This window comes from Vombatus ursinus, unplaced genomic scaffold (assembly GCF_900497805.2).
Source record: "Vombatus ursinus unplaced genomic scaffold, bare-nosed wombat genome assembly UNPS02004691.1, whole genome shotgun sequence".
Classification (NCBI taxonomy): domain Eukaryota; kingdom Metazoa; phylum Chordata; class Mammalia; order Diprotodontia; family Vombatidae; genus Vombatus; species Vombatus ursinus.
The window spans coordinates 2,484,271-2,508,511 of NW_020944469.1; the positions used below are offsets into that span (position 1 = coordinate 2,484,271).

At 45.8% G+C, this 24,241-nt stretch overlaps 1 protein-coding gene across 2 annotated transcripts in view; it reads left to right on the plus strand.

The window, feature by feature from the left end:
- Positions 1-17,870: 17,870 nt before the first annotated feature.
- The window catches only part of GPR174 (G protein-coupled receptor 174), a 47,209-nt gene continuing 40,838 nt past the window's right edge, over positions 17,871-24,241 (plus strand). For both annotated transcript variants that reach the window (XR_003567074.1, XM_027839518.1), the window contains exon 1: positions 17,871-18,201. The gene's annotated coding sequence lies outside the window, so the exon portion shown is untranslated. The remainder of the gene's footprint in view (positions 18,202-24,241) is intronic.

Below are 24,241 nucleotides of genomic sequence, written 5' to 3' on the forward strand. Positions count from 1 at the left end.
TGTGTGTGTGTGTGTGTGTGTGTGTGTGTGTGTGTGTGTGTGTGTGTACATACACAGACACAACAAAACATCACAATTGGGAAGCAAACTTCTCAGGCACAGAAGAGAGTTTCTGAATTCAAGAGCCTGCTGACACACACGCGTATGCACATTGGGCCAGAGACCTGGGCTCCATAATTTCTTTGTTGTGAAGCATTTGAAGTCTAAGGCAATGAGGGTCATTATAAATAACTAATGGAATGGAAGGCATCAGACAGTATCGATGGTACCAATTTGCCAAAAGTCATCGCTCTGCTTCAGATGAGCCTTTCCCGGCCCCATCTTCTGCACTTACTTAGATCTACAAAGCAAAGCAAACCAAATCAAATGCCAGGACTCATTTGCAAGTACCTCTGTACCCAGCCAAAAAGCCTTTCAACAATGATTTCACTCTTTTGCCTTCCATTTTCTGAGATGTAACAAGATTAAAACACTATAGAATCCTCCACTAAACCTTCCTTAATCCTCCAGCTAGAAAACATTTCCCAAGTTTAGTTCCTCTTCTTCATCAAACTGTAAAGTCCTTGTGGGTAAGTCTTCTTCAGTTTTGGGGTCTCTCTAACCTTTAACACTTCTTAGATGGTAAGTTCTTTGAGGGCAGGAACAGAGTTTTCTTACCATTTTGTATCTCCCCCAGTAGCTACCACATCACGTCATACAGTAGGCACTTAATAAGTGTTTATGATATTGTATCATATAATAAATATACCTTGGATTCCAATCCATTCTATTCATCAAGTCAACTAGAATGTATTAAGGACCTGCTATGTACTAGGCACTGTGCTAAGCACCATCCTTATAATTTTCAAATGGTAAGAACACTGGAATTTGAGCTTCAGAACTGGGCTTACATGGTGCATAGCTGTAGTGCCTTGAGAGACAATATTATGCAGGGGCTAAAATGTCAGGTTTGGGAGTCAGAAAGAAATGACTTCAAGTCTTGCCTCTGACATTTATTAGCTGTGTGACCTTAAGCAAGCCACTTCACTTTTCTAAGCCTCAGTTTCCTTCTCTGCAAAATGGAGATAAGATTCATAACATCTGGGTGTGAAGCTCAAAAGAAATAACACATCTAAGATGTTTTGAAAACCAAGTCTCAGGTAGTTGTCAGTTGAAAAAATAATACCCCTTTTCTCCCAATGACCCTGGGAGATAAGTAAGTCCTGGCCCATAGGAGGCATTTAATAAATGGTTTGAATTGAATTGTCATGCCCATATTACAGATGAGGAAACTAAAGTTCACAGAGATTAAGGGACTTGCCCGTGATCCCATAGCTGGTAAGTGTCAGAGTTGGGATTAGAGGCCAAACCCAGGACTCAGTGAACTCTACCTAGCTTCCAGGGCAATGGGGACTAACCAGGGCACACCAACATTAAGAGTAGCCTTGGTTGTGCTTTTTGGCATAGGAGACATTTCGGTAGACCTAAGAGGCAATGTGGCATTGGTGAGGCACCGGCAGCTTAATTGGAAAGCACATAGGAATGCACCTTAGGAAGAGGAAAGGAAAGAAACAAGCATTTATTAAGTGCCTACTATGTGCCAGGCACGGTGCCAAGTGCTTTACAAACATCGTATCGCAGCTGGGGCCTGGCCCTGGCTTTGCTGTGTGAGCCCGCCCAGGTGGCTTTCCCCCTGGATGTCAGTCTCCGCCTCTGTACAATGAGAGGGAGGAGCTGAAAGATAAGAAACTTCATTCCCTCCTGGGTGTGACACTCCCGGCTTCTGCCATGGATGCTCAGGGATAGTTGGGATGCTAGCCCTTGCATGTTGGGAGCATTCCTGGGGGAAGGCCAGAAGTGCTCTTCTGCCTCGTCCAAGCCACTCGCTCTAGGAGGACTTGTCTTCCAAGTTGTTTCAGCTTCAACAAGGCAACGGAACAGCCTAGATTCTCTCTCATGTTTCAGGTGACAAGCTGATTTGGCCGCCCAGTGCCTTTCGGGTACTGTACAGAACCACTGGCAAAAACAGGATATGACATCACTTCCTTGGGCTTCAGAAGGTTGATTAAAACAAAAATCCCCTAAGAGAATAAACAGTGCCTTCATATACATATGAGGCTGGGCATTTCAACCTCATGAGTACTTAGGAGAACATGTGTGAACCCACAGGGGTAGGAATTTACCCTGCTCTTGGGGACAGAGGACAGGTTGAAGAGAACATCTAGATGCCTCCTGGAGGATTCTGGTAGAACATCCAGTCCAGTTCTACCTGGGATTCCTGCCCACCCTCACCGCCCCCCCCCACATTCATACACTTTCAACATGGTGGGGGGAGGGGTAAATTGGCCCTGTCAATCTGCCTAAATGTCAAGCCCAAGAACATGATTGGTCCCAAACTCAGACAAAAGAAAAGATCTTCCGCAGGCCACTAGGGAAATATTCTCCTGCACTCAAGGGGAGTCTGCCTGCAAATAAACCACGACATTTACATAGTCTAATAAGGGAGGCTCATTAGCTTTTTGGGTTTTCTCCAACTCCAAGGAGGATTTCAAGGTTAAAACTTCTACAGCTCATACCCACATTATAGATTCTGATGCTAGTTGGTTTGTCCTGGGACACAATCACTCAACAAGCCCTTATTCAGTACCCATGGTGTGCTCAGCCTGGTACCAGGGCCAGTGGGGGCTCCAAAGACGAATGACACAGTTCTAGGCCCAGCAGGGGGTTCACAGCCTAATAAGGGAGGCCATACCAATGTGTGTGAAACAATAGAAACAAATGCAAGGCAGTATAGGACCATGGACTTTGCAGGGATGCAGGGGAGAGGGTAATGGGAAGCCTGGTCTAGGTAAAAGTGTTAGATTTGGAACCAGAAGAGCTGGGTTCATATCTTACTTCTGGCCAAGTGACTTTGGGTAAGTCACTTAGCTTCTCTGGGACTCAGTTTCTGCATCTGTAAAAATGAAGGGATTGAATTAGATGGTTTCTAAGGTCACTTCTAGCTCTAAATCCCATGATCTTATGAGGTCAAGAGTGGAAAGAGCACTGGCTGGGGGGGCCAGAGTCAAAGAAGAATTATTCCTCATACATAAGTGGCCCATGAGCTCATCTTAGAGGCAGTTCCATTATTTCAATTGAGAATGGCCAACCAAATTGTTGGATATTCACTCTCCATTCTATCCCCTGAGATACAGAAGTCCATCAAGGTGTACCAAAGCAAGGCGTACGCCACGCTTTCCTCGGTGTGGGTCCTCTCTCCATGATGCAGATTGCTCCCTACCAACGACTTAGGAGATGGTCTCGAAGAGTGGCTAGGGCTGCCAAATTTGTCACCAGGTACTCATTGATCCCAGAGCGTGTGACGAGCTGGTGCTGAGCCTCTTTAACCTTAGCTAGGCAGGACCCTGGACAACAGACCTACAGCTCATTGCTGGGTCAGGACTCAGGCCCAGGACCTGCTAGAGTTTGTCATTGATATAGCCTTTGAGGGACCTCAGCCACTTCCACGATGAACTGGGGCATCTATGGAGGCTGGAGAAGGAGGTCTCCAAGAATCAATGGAAATGGATCTACTTAGCAAATAAAAAAAAAAATTCATTTTTTTGTGAAGAAGAGTAGGAACTAGAACAGTCCAAAAGTCCAATGGATCGTTGATCTTATCAATGGAAGCAGGTGGATCTATCTAATGCTGGCTCTCATCCATGTCCCTCTGTAAGTTCTTCGTGGAGGTCTTCCAAATGAGCTTGGGGCCTTCCTCTCATCCTTTCGACATCTCAAGGCCACCAGCAGAGTATAGAGGTTGCCACCAATCATTATTAGTCATCATCACATGAGCAGCCCATCTTCTTTGTTGAGTATGCATCTCTTTGATCAGAGCCTGTGTAATATGGCGGATAAAGAACTGGCCTCAGAGCCAGGAAGACCCTGGGTTCAAGTCTCACTTCTGACACCTCCTGGCTGTATGACCCTGGGCAATCCATTTAACCTCTCGGTGCTCTAGGTGACTCCCTAAGACTAAAAGTGGCCGAGAAGGTACCTACCTGCATTGGTGGAAGGAAGTTCCTCATCCAGGAATTCCCCATACCAATGAAATTATAGGTCTAGTCTTGACTTTATTTCTTTTAACCACATCTTTTACCACTTCTCTTGAGTGATTCCTAGCTTGGAGCCTGCTCATTCCCACCATGCACCTCTCTATTGCCCTGTGAATGATCCTTACCTTCAGTTCTTCAGAGAGTATAGTGTTTAATGACCCACAGTCATACAACATCACGATCTACCCAACTGCATATCATAGTCAAGATCATAGACATTCTTCATCCACTTGGTTTTCTCAGTGTGGCTGGTTAGGTCTCATGGTTTTGGGGGAATTGGGGATCTCAGGACGCAATCACCACAAAGTCATGCCCCAGACTCCATCATACTCACTCCATATGAGTATGGATTAAACTGAATAATTAATTACTCTCCAGATGAATGGGAACCAAACTGAATAATAACAACTCTCATTTCTGCAGTGCTTTAGGTTTGTAAAACATTTAAATCACAGTGACACTGTTGGTTAGGGAACATAAGTGTTAGTGTACCTCTTTTACAGATTTTACAGATGAGGGAACTGAGACCCAGAGAAACAACACGATTTGCCCACAAAGTTATAGAGCAAGGAAGTGTGAGTGCCAATATTGGAACGCGGGTCTCCTGACTCCGGATCCAATGTTCTTTCCACTACTCCTGCCACGCTGTCCCTCCTTGTCGGAAAACAAGGCGAATCCTTGTTTGAAAAAAAGGAGCCAAGGAAAAAATAAAATCCTTTGGACTCATTTGCTTTTTGGTTTTTCTCCAAAGCAGGGAGGCGTTCAAAGTTAAAACCTATAAATTTAATGTGGAAACAAAATTCCCCATAGCAGCCAGGGCCACCTGTATTTACATAGCCCTCCTCATCAAGACTGCCCAGCATGGGGCCAAGCAGCCAAGACCATGGCAGACAGCTTCAGCCCAGGGAGAGATGAGCCATGGCCTCTGGGATTCAATTCAATTTGATCCAGCAAACATTTATGAAACTCCTACTATGTGTCAGGCATTGTGCTGGAGACCCGAAATATAAAGGCAAAAAGAAAAAAAAATAATTCCTGGCCTCGAAGGAATTAATTCTAATTGGGGTGGGTGGGTGTGTGGAGCAGGGCACAACATGGACACACCAAAATAAATACAAAGTATGTTGGAAACACTGTCATCCACCCAAAGATTCACGACTCCAATCCACTGCTGAAACTCTCCAAAGATGTGATCTAAGAAGTCAGCCTAGAAGATGAAATTCAATTAAATTTTTAAAACTCAATGCTTTCAATCTCTATGTTAAGCCCCTGAAATAAGGGAGATTCTATTGCAAGGCAATAAACTGAAATCAAATAAATGCCCCGGAAAGGGGATGTTATGTGCTTTATGTAAATTCCTGGAAATTGGATTTTTTTAATCCTATAAAAATGACACCAATGGTTACCAAGGTAGAAATTCCATTTCCCCCATGAATCATCCTGGCAACTGCAGATGCTCAAGGGTCCAAGCTAAAGTAGCAACTCCTGGGGATGGTAGACTTGAGGAAGCATAGGGAAAAGCCATTTCCCTGACCCAGAGCCGTCACTAGCTGTTAACAGTGACTGGGGCAAATTCAGTGGGGCCCTTGGGGAGGGGGAAGCAAGTTTCCAGGGAACAGAAGCCAGTCTCACTAGGGTGGGTGCAGTCATGCTGCAAGAGGGCAGCCTGTCTTCTGGAGACTAGGGCCTTTGCACACAAGAAGGTGGGGTAGAGGTGGGAAACGTGTCCTGGGGAGTAGAGCTTCGTGGTAACAGAGGGCAACAGTCTACCTTGATTGCCTTTAGAGGACCGTGAAGCACGGTGTAGGGAAGGAAACAATGCCCTTGGGAGGAAAGGATTCTGTGATGGCACCTGGGGCAGTGTCTCATGGGCCCTGTGCTTGGCACGGCTGTACTCTGATCCTCCCTAACACACAGACCTTGTGAACCTAAAGTCTGGCCTGAGTGGCATTAGCCCAGCAATGAGAGTGTGGCTTCTGCTACCAAGCACAAGACTGGTCTTTCTTTGGTCCTTTCAGCATCATACTTCTAGATCCTTTTCCTCTTTCTGGGGGCTCATTGCCCCTCGAACCCTCTCTTCCTCAGGGGGTTGGTGTCCTCCCCTCCCCTCCTTTCTCTGGGCCCCAATTCGGGTCTTTTATTCACAGTGAGGGAGTAACTGGAGAAGCATAAGGACCCTTAAAGATCATCCGGGCATAGATTCAGAGCTGCGTTGGGCATCTAGTCCAGTCTCCTCTTTTGACAGATGAAGAAACTGAGGCCCAGAGGGAACTGACTTGCCAGGGTCTCACAAGTAATAAGTGCCAGAGTTGGGGCTAGAACCCAAGTCTCTAGAGATTTTTTTTTTTCCACTCTCCATTTTCTTAAACGGGACCCATATGAAAACTAGCATAGTTATCATCTATACCGATCACAATTGTTCATTTACAGACAAAAGTCACAACCAAATGCTTGTTGAACAAAATGCTCTGCATGCACAATTTGAACTGGAGGTGGTTGAAGGGGAGTGGATTTCAGCCCTGTGAGAGTGCAAATCCCTAAAGGAAAGGAGAGAGCTTGGGATGGGGGAGACAGCAGCCAACAGCTGTGGAAGGAGAGCAAGGCTGCGCATCAGCCTTGGAATTTATTGACTTTGGGGCCAAATTGGCAGTGGCCGGAGACCAGGCTGAGAGCTGAGCATGGGAAACTGGGGCTCTGAGGATCTGAGGCTGCAAGGGATCTTGGAGATGAGCCCCTCAGTTTATCAAGAAGGACATTCAGAGCCAGAGAGCTTAAGGGACTTGTCCAAGGTCACATGAGAAGAGACAGAGTCAGGATCCCAAGCCAGGTGCTCAGCCTCCCAGGCCAAGGCTCTCTCTGTCCCCAACGTGAGGCTCTTCGCCTCTTGGGGAGGTGAGGGGAGCTCCTGAAATCCAACCAGCCAGGAAAGGGTTCAGAGAGAGCATCAGTGGCAAGAAAGCAAGCATCTAGCAGAAGCCCCTCAAAACAATCTCACTTTTTCTTTCTGTGGTGATCTTACTTCCCTTCTGCCCCACAGCTTAGTTGGCAAATGTGCTTAACTGACCTTAGGATGCTAAGAGCCCCCCACGCCAGCAACCCAGCCTCCCAAGGGGAAACAAAGACCTTGCTTCGTCAATGGTTACTTTTTTATTTTATTTTTACCAATTAGATTTTTTAAAAAATTTGCATTTCTTGTAAACTGCCTCCCTGGGACAGGAAGTGTATTGTTAAAAATGGATCTCCCAATCAGGAGTAGCATGAGAATCACTTCCCACCTAGATAGCTAGGTTGCAAAGGCAGCTCTTAGACCAGCTGGACATCAGCCAGCCCCCAGGCTACTCCAAAAGGAGCCTTCCCAGCTGCAAAGAGCCAGGAGGAAAGATTCAACACCAGATCTTAACCTGGGACCCATGGGTAGATTTCAAGAGGTCTTTGACTTTGGATGGGAAACAAATTATATCTTTATTTCCATACGACTGGTTCCCTTTGCATTTTGTTTTATGCATTTAAAGACATTACTCCAAGAAGGGGCCACTAGGTTTCACCAAACTGCCAAAGCAGTTAGGGCCATAACACAGTGAAGGGAAAGATCCCCTGATTGAGGCCATTCCCCAACAACCCTCCGTACGACCTTGGCATTAGGAAAGACGAGGGTGCTTTAGGCCAATTTCTAAAAGGCAGAATTTTCTGCTGGGTGACAAAGTATTTCAAGGAGGGATGGACATTGGAGATGGGAGGGCCTTCCTCAAGGCCACAGAGAAGATGGCTTATCAACCTCCAGGTACTAGTATGACCACTTTTTCCCCCTTGACCTTCCCTAATAAAATCACCTTTTTACTCACTAGTCCTAGAATCATGCAATTGAAGCCTTGTGGAGTCACTTTATCAGTCAACAAACATTTATGAAGCACTTACTATGTGCACCAAAAGTGCTGAGTATACAAAGAAAGGAGGGGGTGGGTGGGAATGGTGTGCTCTCCTAATGAAGAGGCAGGCAGCCTTAGATCCCGAGAAGCGGGAGGTTCCCACTCGCTCAGACTGGCTGGGTGATGAGATGCAAGACCCCCAGCCTCTCGGTACCCTCAAGCTACTCTCTGGGCTTAGAAATGACCAAGAGCTCAAATGATCATTATTTTACAGTTGAGCAAACTGAGGCCCAGGGAAATCAAGTGACTTCCACCCATTTTGCTCTCAGTTTGTTTCTGTGGCCAAGAAGAACAAATCTAATCCCTTTTGCTCCTGCCAAGCCTGCAAATACTTGAAAAGAGTCATCATGTCCTGAAACTTCCCTCCGCCCCTACCTCCACTTCAATTCTTCTCTTTTCCAACTAAATAACCCCAGCTCCTCCACTTAGGTCCTTGCATGGCCTGCTCTCCATCTTTGGATTCTAGGTCATGCCTGCTATAATCCCGGTTCAGGATGAGCTAGACGTTCCCTTCTTGGAGCCCCTTTCTGAGCAAGAGGAAGATGCCATGACAAGGGCCTCTCCAGACAGATTCCTGCTCAGTCAGAAGAGGAAAGGAAGGACTTTGTACAACTGCAGCACCACCACACACCCCTCTCCCCCGCTCCCTGCACAGTGCCCCTCCCCTCCCCGTGGAGTCTCAGATCTGGACCAATTAAAATAAAAATAGTGGACAGGAAGTTGTAGACTCCCAGACTCTCGGAGTCCAGACCACAGAGGGCGGCACGTCCAACCCATACCTGAACAGGAATCCCTTATTCTGCAGCTCCGACAAGTGGTCACCCAGCCTCTTCTCAAAGGCCTTCAATGTTGGGAGAACCCACTAGCTCCCTGGGCAGCCCAACCCACTTTTGGACAGCTAGGATTGTTGTTAGAAAGTTTTGCCTTAACTTGAGTTTAAATCTGCCTCTTTGCAGTTCTGCAGGGCCCCCCCTTTCCACATGATATGGCTTCTCTTCTCTGGACTAAACACCCCAAGTTCCTTCAACAGACTGTAATAATAATACCATTCATATCATTAATCTCTGACATTCCTGTAGGGCCTAAAAGTTTGCAAAGCACTCCACATACATTTTTCTTATGTAATCTGCTTGGGGGCCAGAGAGTCTGGCCCTGACTCTCCAGAGTCACCAGCCTTTCTTTTTGCTGAAAGGGATTATAGGCAGAAAAGAAGAGAGTCCCCAGGGCAGTAGGAGGAAGAGACTGGAGAGCCAGTTAGGCAACTCTTAAAGACTCCAGACTCCAAAGGATGGCTGAGCTGCACCAGGGGAAGGACTTGCCCCCATTGCCCATAGTGATGAAATGCACCAGAGAGGGGAAGAAGCAAGCAGTGATGGTCTGGGGGGATGCAGGCACGCTGCTCGATTTAGGCTTTCCAGGATAGGGAAGAAAGCAAGAGGCAAAGAGTGAGAAGGAGAGGGATAGTCCCCCCACAGGAGACCACCTGCCTGAGTGTGGGGCAGGCAAGTCTAGAAGTCCTCTGGTCTGAGCTCAGCTCAGCCACTGGACAGCCAAGTAAGTTCTGGAATACTTACATATTTATTTATTTATCACTTTACATATGTTATCTCATTTGCTCTTCCTAACAACCCTGTGAAGTAGGTGCTATTATTATGCCCATTTTACAGATGAGAAAACTGAAATGGAAAGAGGTGAAGTGACTTGGCCAGGGGTCACACAGCTAAGTGTCTGAGGTGGAATTGGAATCCAGTCTTCTTCTTTTGTTAGGCAATTGGGGTTAAGTGACTTGGCCAGGGTCACACAGCTAGAAAGTATCAAGTGTCTGAGGACAGATTTGAACTCAGGTCCTCCTGACTCCAAGGCTGCAGCTCTATCCACTGTGCCATCTAGCTGCCCCTTGAATCTACTCTTCTTGACCTCCCTTCCAAGTCCAAAACCATCCATTGGGTCACCTAGCTATTCTAGCAAGAGTGAGGAACAAACAGCTAGGTCCCCCAGCCTAACCCCCAGAGAGAAGCAGGCTGGCTCTAGAGGCGCTGGCTGCTGTAGGCCACTAGATTTCTGTCCCTGCTCTACAGCCCAGCTCATGGCCTCCTTAAAGGGCCAGGGATGTGCCGAATATAAAGCCGCATTATTTCTTTGTAGGACTGTACCAGGCCATGCAAGAAGGCCTTTCAAGACATGAGCCCTCTCTCTTGCACACATTTCCAAACCAAGGACCAACTGCAGGGAGCAGTCCATCCCCTGGGCCAGTGGCCTGAGCTAAATTGGCTGCATCTTTCTCTGATCTCTAGAGTTTGCTGAAGTTTGCTCCCTGTGGTTGGCGGAAAATGAAATTGATTGGAGGCCATCTGTTAGTTGGGAATATTCCAGTCTAGCTTGGCCATTAGGACTCCCCCTAATGAGGCCACACAGGTTTTCTGTTCTACACAGTCTGTCCCTGTCTTTGAAAACTGGGACTGTTCTCACATACTTTGGAGCCATTTTCCTGGTCACACTGGGAGAAGAATTCTCTCTTTGGCAGCAGAGTTGAGGGGCTCATTCGGGGCTGCTTTCTAATTTGTTTTAGATCAAAGGTACCTGAAAGCTATTTATTATCAATTGTCTCCTAATTTTTCGAGTTATTAACCTATTTTTAAAAAGAACATCAAGTCACAGATTGATCACAGCCTCCAAACGTTCAAGGCTCACAGCTACTGAAAATAACCACCTACTCTAGCCCTTTGCAGTTTGCAAAGTCCTGCAGGTGCCGGGAGTCCAGGAGAACCAACTGTCCTAAAGGTTCATCCAGCCCACCTGGCACAGCATCAAGAGAACACGCATTAAGTGCCAGGTTGTTGTTGTTTGAATTTCTTATTTTCACTCTGACCTTACTACAGAAAAGAGGCAAGTACATGAGACTGCCAGTCTCTATCATGTACAGTTTGATCTGCCTTTTAAAGATATAATAGGACTAACCTATAACTTTCAAAGTTGTCCTGCCTGTCTGACATTCTTCTTTCAGGCTTTCCTCCTGTTCTTTTCTCTCTCTGCCTCAATGACCCTCTTTTTCTTTTTTGCCACTCTGCCCTTACCTCTTCCAAGCCCTCTCACCTCCTCACATTGGTTTTTTTTAAAAAAAAACCCATATATCTTATAATAAACTAAATAATAAAAAAATAAATAATAATAAATAAACTAAATAATAAATTATCTTATATAATAAATATAAATAATAAATACTTAGGCAAGCAAAACAAATTCCCACATTGGTTTTGTCTGGAAACGTATGTGTCGGCTAGGATTCTTATAATCTCTAGCCACTGCTCAGATTTTTACAATCTAGCCAATAGCTCACAGATGCTCAGATTCCTTAAGAGTCTAGCTAATATGGCAGATCTTTAATAAACCATGTCTTTGGCTGAAAGAAGGCTTGGGTCGAATTCTTTCGGGCGGGACCTGTATGTTGTGATTTTGGGGTTCCAGCACCCCTCACTTCTAGACCTCATCACATGGTTCCTTGCACTGGGAAAAACTGCCTAATAACAAGCTCTTCACCAACCGTGACTGGAAGACTACAACCCATTCACCTATCGTTGGTAGCAAACAGCGGGTACCAGCCAATGTCCCCCATTGTTCCTTAGATGCAGCCTGTGTTTAGTTCCAGTCAACCTCCTCTTTGGGGCCCCCTCGAGGCCTGGGCAGCTCTAAGCCCCTTGCCAGCAGGAAGCAGTTTCAGAAGCCAAGACCTTTGCCCCTTACCCCAAAAGAATTTGGGTCCCATTTGTTCGAGGGAGGAATAATGAGGATAGGATCTAGACCCCAAAAAGGAAAAACCCTGGACTTCCCCACATGGCCAAATCTCTGGCATTCCCCTGAAGCTATAATCCCATCAACTGGCCTTTCATTGTGGCTATGCCCAATCTACTGCCCTTAACCTAGCCTAGACCTCCCTATGTCCCCCTGGCGACTTCCCACCCTTAATCTTACCTAGGCTCAGTTCTCTCTTGGTCACCCCTGGAGTTCTATTACCTCATAGACTACTTGGCCACTCCTAGATCCCTCCCACAGTCTTTCTGTATATAAGGTCCATCTCATCTCCATTAAGATGCTGGGATTCTTATAATCTAGCCGCTGTTCAGATTTTTATAATCTAGCCAATAGCTCATAGATGCTCAGATTCCTTAAGAGTCTAGGGGATCTTTAATAAACCTTGTCTTTGGCTGAAACAAACAAACAAAAGAAATGCATGTATCATTCATTCTGCATCTTGACTCCACCATCTTTGGCATGAACACCTTGTCAACATTTTTTCCTTCCATCTGAGATCTCTTTCCTTCCCCCCTCCTCCTTCATTATTATCCTCTACAACCTCTAGCTGCCCCTATCATCTAGCTCCCAGTTTTCTTCTCCACCTGATCACTGTAAGCAATCTCTTCCGACCTTGGTCTTACTCTAATGAATTTTCCAAGTTTGAAATTCATAAGAGGGAGCTTCCTTCCAGAAGGGGCCCTGCCTGCATTCACTCCATGGCAACAGAAGCTTTGCAGTGGCTAAGCATCCAGAGGAACATTAGCTTAGGTGATCTCTTTGAACTGAGCAAAGGCAGATCTGGGAATCTTCCTCATAACAAGGATGGGGCCAATTCTATGCTTTCGCCCCTTGGGGTAACAATGGGGAAGTCCCAGTTTTTAACTCCAAAGAAGGACTCTAGGAAGAGTCTCTGAATTGGCGTATTTCTGTTCTGTGTATATATTTGAAAACTCCTTTTCTTGCCGCATCACTTTTTGAGGCAATGGGAAGAGGGTTTAGATTCAGAGAATCCAGGTTTAAGTCCTGTCTCTGCTATTTTCTACTTGCTATTTTCAAGTCCCTTTCCCAGTTCTGGGCCTCAGTTTGCTCATCTGTAAAATGAAGACATTGATATAAATGAAAACAGGAAACAAGCATTTATTAAGTGCCTTGTTGTTTGTCCATTTTTTTTGGGGGGGGGGTGAGGCAATTGGAGTTAAGTGACTTGGCCAGGGTCACACAGCTAGGAAGTGTCAAGTATCTGAGGCCAGACTTGAACTCACGTCCTCCTGACTCCAAGACTGGAGCTCTATCCACTGTGCCACCTAGCCATTCCTGTCCTTCATTTTCAAAGAGGACTGATGACATTGTGGGTGATGTCTTCATTCTAGAGTGAGTTGAATTGAAGTGAGGCAGAGTCACACAAAGTTGTCAGCTGCACACTCTCTTCCTGAGTCATTGAAGTCCAGTGGTAAGGCAAAAGTCAGGATAACTGGGAACAGCCTGGTATGAAGTAGAAGACCTTGGCTTCTTTGATGTCTGACCAAGGTCTAAGCACTCCACAGCACCTGCTTCAGCCGCCTTCATGGCCCATGGAATAAATTATTCTCATCTGCCCATTCCACAGGGAGAAGTCTTCACATGCTTGGGGTAGACACCCCCCAACTCACTGATGGGTTTGAGGCCTGTCGGTTACCCTCAACCGGGTTTAGCCCTTCTGCCTAGCCAGGCCCTGTGCTAAGCACTTTACAAATATTCTCTCTTTTGATCCTCAGAACAACACTGCAAGGTAGGTGCTGTTATCATATCTATTTTATAGATGAGGAAATGGAGGCAAACAGAGGTTAAGTGACTTGTCCAGGGTCACAGAGCTAATTTGAGGTCGAATTTGAACTTAGGTCTTCCTTATTCCAGGACCTGCACTCTATCCACTGGTCCACCTAGCTGCCTTGGAGGGTGACATCAGAGGTCCTCTCAGGCGTCAAGAAAATGTACGATACTTTGTGGTACCAACAAAACAAGATAGAAAAGTGGCAAATGAAACTCACTAAGTTTGGAGCCATTTACTTAGGGCAAGGCATTAGGATGAAACATAATTACTTCGAAGAATAATTGAGAAAAGAAGAGACTTGATCAGCCTTCATTGGGAGCTCCTGGTAAACTCTCCCTACTAATTCAGATCGATAACTGCTTTGCCATTTGTGGTCTTAGAGAGTTGCTTGGGGTTCTTAGAGGTTAAAGGATTTGCCCAGGGTTCCACTATGAGAATTTGTCATAGGTGGCCTTGAACTCATACCTTTCTGGCTCTGAGGTCACTTCTCTAGCCACTACTCAATGCTTCCAAAAAGAAGACCCCATGAGGAAACTGAGGTTCAGAGAAGTGAGCCTCATCATCCCTCTCCCAGCTCCACTGAACCCTGACATTCTGGGCTTCTCCACCATGACCTCGAAGCTTTCTCACCCTGCAAGACACCTCTTCCCCTTAGTGTCCTATTGGTGAGATCATCTCAAAACAGCCATTTTATAGAAGTGCCCAGACCAGCCATGCTCCTGACATTTCCACTGTGTCCTGGTTTGGGGACTTTCTCCTTCCCCTCCTTCTTTCCTCTCCCCACTTTTCAGCTTCCCACATTAGAATGTCTTCCCTTTTGCTTTTATGTGTATTCCCAGCATTCAACCCAGTGCTTGGCACACAGTAAGCGCTTAATAATTATTTGCTGATTTGTTGACTTGAAGCAATTTGTCCTTGTTTACATGTTTTAGAGACAGGATCTCTTGACTTCACATCCAATGAGATTCTTGGGCCACTAAGCATGCCTTCTGCTCTCTGGGCTTCAGTCTCCTCTACTGAAAAAAAAACCGAGGATGTTGGACAATGGTCCATAAGATCTCCTCCAGCTCTGATCCTCTCTGATTCCATAATATTGCCAGCTCAGAGCAGGCCTGAGCCAAAGACCTGTAGGTGGATGGTGCTTTCTTCTAAACCTAACCAAGCCAGATTCCTTTGTTTTGGGTAGATCAATTGGTGTAGTCCAACTCAAAAGTCTTGCCATTTGGCATCTCATTATAATGTAGATACGGGGTATTCAGGGAGTACAAGAACCTCTGGGGTTGCCAAGACCATTTCAGGGCTACTCATTCACCTTTGGTGGCCACCTGTCCCCCGACTCTTACCTGTGGCTCCAAGAAGCTGTAGTATGTGCATCTACCATGCCCCAGTAAACTGGCTCAGCAGATGGGCTAAATTAGGTTGAGGGCAACCAACAGGCCTCAAACCCATCAGTGAGTTACAGGGATGTCTACCCCAAGCATGTGAAGACTTCTGCTGGCGGAATGGGTGAATGAGAACAATTTGTTTCAATGGCCATGAAGGCCGCTGATGTTGGCACCATGGGGCGCTTGGAGCTTGGTCAGGCATTGAAGAAACCATGGTCATCCACTGCATCCCGGGCCATCATCAGTCATCTTGACTTTTGTCTTGCCACTGGACTTTGATGATTCAGGAAGAGAGATGATGCTGATGATTTTGTGCAACACAGCCTCACTTCAATTCAATTCATATACAAGCCAAGACATCACTCATGATGCCATTAGTTCTCTTTGAAAATGAAGGACAAACACCAACAATAATATAGATACTACGTCCAGTTCCTGCAAGTTCTAGCTGTCCCACAGAACCGAGTTCTTCTCACCAGAGGCTCAGGCTCATGCCAAAAATGAGAAGGGATTCTATTTGGATACACTAACATTGAATCTTCATCATGGTGCGCAGGGGACTCTGGGTTTTCAAAGGCTCAGCCAATGGAAGGCCAGCTCTGGTAAGTTACACCAGGCTGGGAAAACTTCTTGCATTGGCCTGATTATGGATTGTGTCTGTCATCTGTGGAGAGCCATCCAGCTAAAGGTGAGGAGGTGGCCATGGGAGTGATGGACTATTTGACCGCAACAGCTCAGGAAAACTTTCCACCAAAGCATGATTTCCAGTAGCATCAGGGAAGGAAGTATCCACCCCGATGAAATCATAGATCCTTGATAGATTACCTGCTTCTTGTCCATCCTTTCTTCCATCCATCTGCCACACAGCTGTTAAAAATCACCTTCCTCAACACGTCTCTGTCACTGTCCTGCTCAAAAGCCGTCAGGGGCTCCCTATCGCCTTTGGAATAGAATGAAAATTCCTCAGCCTAGCTTTGAAAGTCCACCACAATCTGCATCTGACCTAACTTAGATTATACTATATAGATGATGGACTATTTCCCTTATGTCTAATGTAGTGGAAAGAACAAGGGCCTTGGAATTGGAAACCTTGGGCTTGATCAAGTTATCTTATTCCTCTGACCTTTGGTTTTTCTCATCGTTAAAACGAGAACAGTTCTTATCCTCCCTTATCCACAGTTGCTATAAAGCTCAAATGAGAGAATAGACATAGTCTGTAATCATCACATGAGAGATATTTTTTCATATGTCTGACATAGCTAGGTGGTGCACTGGATAGAGTGCTGGGCTTGGAGTTGGGAAGGGAAGCTCTAAATTTAAATCCTGCCTAAAACACTTGCTAGCTGTGTGACTCTGGGCGAGTCAGTGTAACCTCTCCATACCACAGTTTCTCCACGTGTAAAATGGAGATAATGGCACTTGCCTCACAGGGTCATAGTAAGGATCAAATGACATAACATGTGAAGCACTTTGAAAACCTTAAAGCATCATGTAAATATTAGCTGTTATTATTATTAGACTTTAATACGTCAAGGATACGAGGCAGTGTGGTACAGTAGAGTGAACGTTGGCTCTGGAGCATGAGGACCTGGGTTGAAATCCCACCTCTCTCACTACCTACCTTTGTGTGCCTCTGTTTCTTCATCTGTAAAATGAGGGGATTGGACTAGAAGGCCTCTGAGTTTCCTTCCAGCCCCAGAAATGCCAGTCCCTGCTGTGCTTTGGCACACAGCTGGGTGAGTTTCTGGGCCCAGAGCAATCTTCCCCCTAGGGCGGAGCCTCTCCACATTGAGTTAGGACCCGCTGGGATGAAAGTTACCCAGTCCAAGGTTTAGGCTCTCATCAGTACCTTAGGGCTTGTTCTCCATTAACAGAGTCTTCAGGAGCCTGGGATCAACTCTACAACACAATAAAAGTCCGGAGGGCGAGGGAATGAGTGAGATGGAAGGAAGGCAGGACACTTTAGTGGATGGGGTCTATGAATACAAGGCTCATCTCTGCCTTGATACTTTCTCAACCAGTCCTGTGAAGCCTGTATTCTTCTCCAAACTAAGTGGCAGAAACCAAGGAGCAGGTCTGGGGCCCAGATGTCCCATGCCTTGTTCTTTGGCTCAGGGGAGTCACAGTGGAAGGGCCCGTGGGGCTTGCGGGTTAGAGCTGCAGCCCTCCGGACTGCACTGTGCCTGGGGGCTTCTCAGCGCAAGGCCCCAAGCTCTAGGATGTCCCTAAGTCCCAAATCAGATTGGAGCCTGAGAACCTGAGAGTAGGAAAGCTAGGGGTCCACTCTGAGTCTCTGATACAAGGGCCCTAGGGATGGAAGAAGCAATAGAGTAAAAGCAGTCTAGGTGCCTCTAACCTGCGTTTAGGGCTAACTAAATTCTAAACTGGAGAAAAGAGGAAATATATTGCTACCCTCCCTAATTGAGAACCCCTTGAGGGTAGCATAGGGGAAGGAGAGCTAGGTTTGGAGCAGAGGACATGTATTTGAATCCTGCATCTGCTACTTTCTCTCTGGGCCTCACTGTCCCCTTCTGTCAAATGGGGGGGAGTCTGGTCTAGATGAGGTCTCTTCCATCTCCAACATTCTCGGTCCCATCTTAGGGAGCAAATCCTGCTGCTTTCCTCTGTGAGAACCACCTCTTATCCATCCTGAGAGAAGTGAAACCCAAAGCACCCAAGAGCTGCTCTCTCAGTGGAACATACCAAAATTTACCCAACCACAGTGCCCATCTCTAGAAACAAGGAGGCTGGGCGATACCACAAACCCCACACTGAATGTGACCACAAGCTTAAAAGACAATACACTTTGGCCTTATAAATAGAAAAGATAGTTGTGCCCCCCCCCCTCCCCGAAGTGTTAAGCTGTATGGCCTCATCCCATGGGTCTCAGGGCGCAGCCCAGCCTCATTAATCAGAGAGAGGGAGCTGCCCCCTGGGAAACGGAAATGCTCAATGTGCACTCAGGCTCTTGTACATCTCACTCTGACATTTCCCTGCCATGTTTTATAACATGGTAGGAGGCTGAGAGCTGTGAGCTTTTTATTTATTTATTTATTTTTTTTTTGGTGAGGGAAGGAAGACCCACAGTCCCTCTCAGGCTAGGGAGCCAGAATCGATGCACAAATCAGACTGTCCGGTCGGAGTGGCTGTCGGACGAGCCCTTTGGGGAGTCGGGGGAAGGCTTGCTGGAGAAGAAAGCAGAGAAAAGTCGCAAGGTAGGCACCTCATTTCTTTTCTGCCATACCATGCCTTTCACTCAAGATGCCTCATCCATAGGGCCCTGTCCTTGGCTTGCTGCATCGGCTCCCTGGGGCATTTGGGGAATACCTTGAGCCTGGACTGGCCATGGGGATCATTTCCTCTGGATTTATCTTAATGGGGTGAGTCTGGTGGCTGGGTGGCTGCTGAGGGGTAGGTGGGCCGTTGGAGAGTTGAGAATTTTATAGACTCTTGGGAGGGGGTGTCTTCTCTGACCTCTCTCCCAATGGGTCTCAAGCAACTGATGCTCATGAAACAACCCTAATGGATTTTCCCCAGCAAAGCAGCTATGTGTGGTCTGACAGAGTATCACACACAGAGAGCTGATGCTTGTCTAAGACAATTCTTGGTCCACAGTGCTGGATATAATAGGTTTTCTTCTCTTTGTCATCTACAGAGTAAATACAGTACATAATCTACTTTCCCATCCATCCTCCTTTTCCCCCAGCTTTTTATCTATAATAAAAAACTGTATTGGGTGAATTATGTTGTCTAGGGTCCCCGATCCACATGGCTGCTGCTCCTTCATATACTACCCTATATACATTGGACACTTGGACTGGTAAAACTCATTGCTTTCGCCAAGACTATCTGGAGAAATTCTGCTTTTAAAAGAGGGGAGGGTGGCAGCGTAAGACTCAAACAAGCCATTTTTTTATAATGAGAGAGAGGGGAAATAAGACAGATTCCTGCTGTTCTGTTCTTTGTAGATAAGCTTTATCTATTGGAAGAAATATTCGGCGGTGGCCGAAAAACAAAATCAACAGTGATTCCAAGGAATTGGGCTTCAGTTTGCAGCTTGCAAACACTTAAACAGCCTTAATTTGTTTGGACCAAACAGAAGTGTCAGTTTACTAGTTTTCTCAAGAGAATTATCTGTGAAAATTCCCTTTAATTTGAAACCAAATGAGTCAAGCTGGAAGGGATGGGGGGCTGAGAACCACACAAAATAGGAGAAAGTAGAGGGGAGATTTCTGCTCACTTGGAGGGGACAGTGCTGCACCTCCCCCCCCCACCCGCCAAGAGTGCTCCCATGCTTCTCAGCTCCACTGTCAACTGGGCCTGAGGAGGAGAAAATAGCAAACCTTCGTAAATGTGAGTTGTTTCTGCTGCTTCTGCTGCTTCTGCTGCTTCTGCTGTTATTCTATTCAATTAGCAGGGCTAAGTAGTTAGTGAGCCAAAGGGTAGCCACAAGAATTCCCCGTGCATGGGTAAAAGATATATGGCAGGTAGATCGGCATTCAGCCCTCTTCCCCAGGCCCAGGGTGTGTAGTAACAATCAGCTAACATTCTAATTATAAAAATCAGCTCTCTGAGACAGAAGGATACATGTGGCCATGGCTGAATTGTTCTGCCAATTGGCTTTGAAAAGACTCCACTCCAAGGGACCTGGGTTCTAATCCCAGCTCTATAACTTCCAGCTGTCTGACCTGGAGTAAGTTCTTTCCCCAGCCTAGGACTCAGTTTCCTCAACTGTCAAAGGAGGGTATTGAGCTAGATGACTTAATGAGATCCCTCCAGCTCTCAATCCTATCAAAACCTGGGAAATGGAATCATCAGCGACTCCCTTCTGCTGGGACCACTGGCCAGGCAGTGGGTCATCAAACCTGTTCCATAACATGGAACAAATGAGATTCCTGCTGGAAAACTAAGAGTAATGGACAAATTAGACTCACCTCTCATTTACAGGTAAGGAAACTGAGGCAGAGAGAGATTAAGTGACCCGCCCAGGGTCACACAGCTATTAAGTGTCTGAGGCTGGATTTTAAACACACTGTACCATGGTGCCTGTCCACAGGGTCACATTGTTTGGGCGGCCTGAAAGTGTGCTCAGTTCTAGGAAGAGAATTCTCCTCATGCCAATGGTTGACCTAAGGGTCACAATAGGTGTCCTGGTGTCTGATAAGCCAGGAAATGGCTCCCAGGGCTTTCTGAGCATCAGGCTAGAGATAAAGGCCCAAAGGCCAGGAGCAATTTCCCATCTTTTGGGTTACAGTACTCACTTCTGCTTGAATGACAGAATACTTTTACAGCCACTATTTCATTTCTTCCTCACTATGGCCCTTTAGATTTGACATCTAGAAAAGCTGAGGCCCAAGGAAATTGGGTGACACCACTCAAGTGAGTTGTTGGGGAGAGCCAGGGCTAAAACCCCTTCATCCAGGGTGCTTACCACTATGTCAATGCTGCCCACCAAGGCAAGCAGGAAAAATGGTAGAGGGGCAAGACAGCCTGGCTCCAAATGCTTGCTACCCGTGTGACCTTGGGCAAGTGATTTCTTCACCTTCAGTTTCATCATCTAGACAGTTAGGGTATTAGACTAGACAATCTCTATGCTTTCTTTCAGTTCTCCATCTTTGATTTTCGGATGATATTCATTGAGAAAAGTGAAAGGAGTTCATTGCAAAAGCCCCTCAGTGGCCTCTTCAAACAGGGAGTTTCTCCCCATAGTCGAGCCAATGCAGCCATCCCTCGTTCCTGTTCATTCATTCATTCATCCATTCGCTCATTCAGCCATCTATGTATTTATTCTTTCATCTGTTCATTCAGCAAGCATATATTATTGTTGTATGCCAGACACTGTGCAGGTGCTGGGGATGCAGAGTCAAAAAGAAAATGGTGCTTGCCCGCAATGAGCTTACATTCCTTTGGGTAGGAAGTAGGAATGGATGTATAGATAATATCAAACATGGACAGAGTAAAGACAAAGTCATTTGGGGAAAGAGGGCACTAATAACCAGGGACAAAGGAATAAGAAAGTCCCGGAGTAAGAGGAGGCCAGTCCACAAGCTGGATCTTGAAGAAACGTGCTCAGGGGCAGGAAGGAATACAAGGTTCAAGCTAGGTAATCGAGGTTAGAATTTTGGCTCTGCCTCTTACTATGTGTGTGAATGTGGGCAGGTTATTTTATTTTACCTCCATGGGCCTCAGTTTCCTCATCTGTAAGGGGAGGAGGTTAGACTATTTGGCTTCTAATGTTCCTTCAAAGACATCCTCTGATGTCCAAAGTGGCTATCTCCTCCTTCCAATGTCTACTCCCGTGGCAGAAGTGGCCTTTCAAAGGTTCTGCCAGCAAAGGACCTGCCCTGGCAGATCCCGCCAAGCACCAGTGGGCTGGCCACTAGGTGATGAATTTTCATCCATAATTGCTCATAAAACCAGCTCTGGCAATGTGGAGGGGCCGCTATCTGTGTCAGAGGAGGGAGCGCCCACACAGATGGAACCACACATGCTGAGGGGGAGGAGGTGGCAAGTAGCTCGTAATCAAGTGAGCAAAGATTGGGAGGAAGGAGGATTGTTTCCTCTGCTTGATTCTATATTTATTTCAACTAGCCCTGTAAACCTGAGATACCAGATTGAGACTGAGGGGGCAGACCTTTCTCCTGACCAGGGAAGACATCCTTTTCCTAAGTCTGGTTGGTTCTGAGCTGCCTGACTTACCCACTTATCTTTGATGACTTTAACCTTGGTTTACTCATCTGATAAATGGAGAGCATTATGCAGCCTCTGATGGGTCCACACAAACCCCCCCATGGGTTTGGCTTCGGGAAATATAGCCTGATTTGGGTGCCACTCAGGGCCTCTGGCTGGCTTATGGTCATAGATTACAAAAGGACCTAAGAGTTCATCCAGTCCAACCTTGGCATTTTATAGATGAAGAGATGAATTGACTTACCCAGGGTCATTCAGAAAATAAGTTGCAGGGTCAGGACTTGAACCCAGGATTCTATAGTTTAGAAAGTTCTTTTGTACCCATCATCTCATTTGAGCCTTATAACAACCCTATGACATGGAAGGAGGACAGGAAATATTATCCCCATTTTTCTGAGAAGGAAACTGAGTCTTTGAGGAAGGAAAGTGACTTGCCCAAGGCCACACAGCTAGTTACTGGTAGCACCAGGACTAAAGTCTAGGTCAAGCGTGGGGAACCTGCCGCCATGTGGCCTTCTAGGTCCTTCAGTGAGGCCTTTTGACCAAGTCCAAGTTTTATAGAACAAATCCTTTTATTGAGGGATTTGTTTTGTGAAGTTTGGATTCAGTCAAAGGGTCGCACTTAAGGACCTAGAGGGCCACGTGTGACTTCGAGACCCGAAGGTTCCCCACCTCTGGTCTAGGTCTTCCAACTCTATCGCTTACTAGCTGTGTGACCTTGGGCAAGTCATTTTGCTTCCTGTAAAACTGTTTCCTCCTCAGAAAAATGAGAAGGCTGGATTAGATTTCTCCAAGGTCCCTTCCAGCTGTAACACTGAGTATTCTAAGATCTCTTCCCCTTCTTCTGTTCCCTGTTCTAAGGTCTCTCCCAGCTCTGAATCCATGCTCCAGGATCCCTTTCAGCTCTGACATTCTCTGCCCTAATGTCCCTTCTAGCTCTGACATTCTTTGCCCTATGGCCCCCTCTAACCCTAGTACTTTGCAATCTATTTCTTGGCTTCTTAGATTTTCACATCAGCAGATAATGGAAAGCCAAATTGCTTGCGTAAATGAGAACTAATAAGAAAATTCCTCCAAAATGTTGAAACATCCTTTTTTTTTAATTAAAAAAAAATAAGATTCCTCTCTCTTCTTCCAGGAAGGCAAAAGCTATTAAGCCTAATGCACATTTGGCAACGGGACAGGCCTAGTGGATTAAGTTTAAGCATCAAGGAGCTGCCCTGGGCAGATTTGTAAACAACCCCTCCCCCTCCCAATAAAGGGCACCGGAATTATCTTTAACACAATGGGGCGGTAAAACTGCTTAAAAATTTACTATCAAAATAAAAACCGTCAGCCATGTAAAGCACGCTGCCGGAAATGAGCTTGGGTTGACATTTGCCAAGCTGCTCCAAGGGTTAAGGGATTATCCAATTCATTTGGTCATCAGAGAAAGAGGAATTGAGCAACCCAGTGCAATTAAACACACCTTTGCCCTCACTGGGAGAGGGAAAAAGATATCATCATTCTGTACAAAATATCAGAGGATGCTCAAAAACACCAGGTCACAAAGCTTCAAACACTTTTAGTCAAAGATTTTTTTTGTTTCTTTGATACCAAAGATGTCACCCACTTGGCACCATAAGAACAGAAACCCTTGCTTTTCTAGTGACCTGTTCTTTGCCCTTCACTCTTCCCTCTCCTCTTCATGGGCCTATGACGACAACCATTCAATCTCTTGAGTGTTTCTTAAACACGAGCTGTATGCAAAGCATTCACGTAGGTCCTGGGGCCTCAAAGACAAAATGCAAAAACAGTCCTTGACCTTGAGAAGCTTATATTCCATTAGAAATTCCTGAGTCTGGCATTTAAACCCCTCCACGATCTGGCTCCCACCTATTATTTCATAGGATTTTTCCCCATGCACTCTCATTCCATTCAAACTGGCCATCTCCACCTCTGTAGCTTTGCACAAAGTGACTGCCTTTGTCTAGAATATACAGTACTCCTTCTTCATTTTCCCCTTCTACAATCCCACTCTACCTTCAACATACAGCTCCACGGTTTCCTCCTATGTGATGTGACACCTTTCTCGAATATAGATAGATACAGATGTATAGATATGTGTGTGTTCAGTTGTTTTCAGTCACATCTGACTCTTCTAGACCCCTTTTGGGGTTTTCTTGGCAAAGATCCTGAAGTGGTTTGTCATTTCCTTCTCCAGCTCATTTTACAGATGAGAAAACTGAGGCAAGCAGGGTAAAGTGACTTGCCCAGGGTCACACAGCTAGTAAGTGTCTGGGGCCAAATTTGAACTCAGGAAGATGAGTTTTCTGACTACAGGCACAGCACTCTATCCAGTGTACCACTTAGCTGCTAAAGATAGATATAGATGTATGGATGGATGGATGTATATATACATATACATACACATATAAATATATACATATATTCATATATGTATATTTAAGTGTGTATGTATATATACACATACATATACATATATTATATATATAATATATGTGTGTGTGTGTGTATGTATATATATATATATATATATATATATATATATATATATATATATAT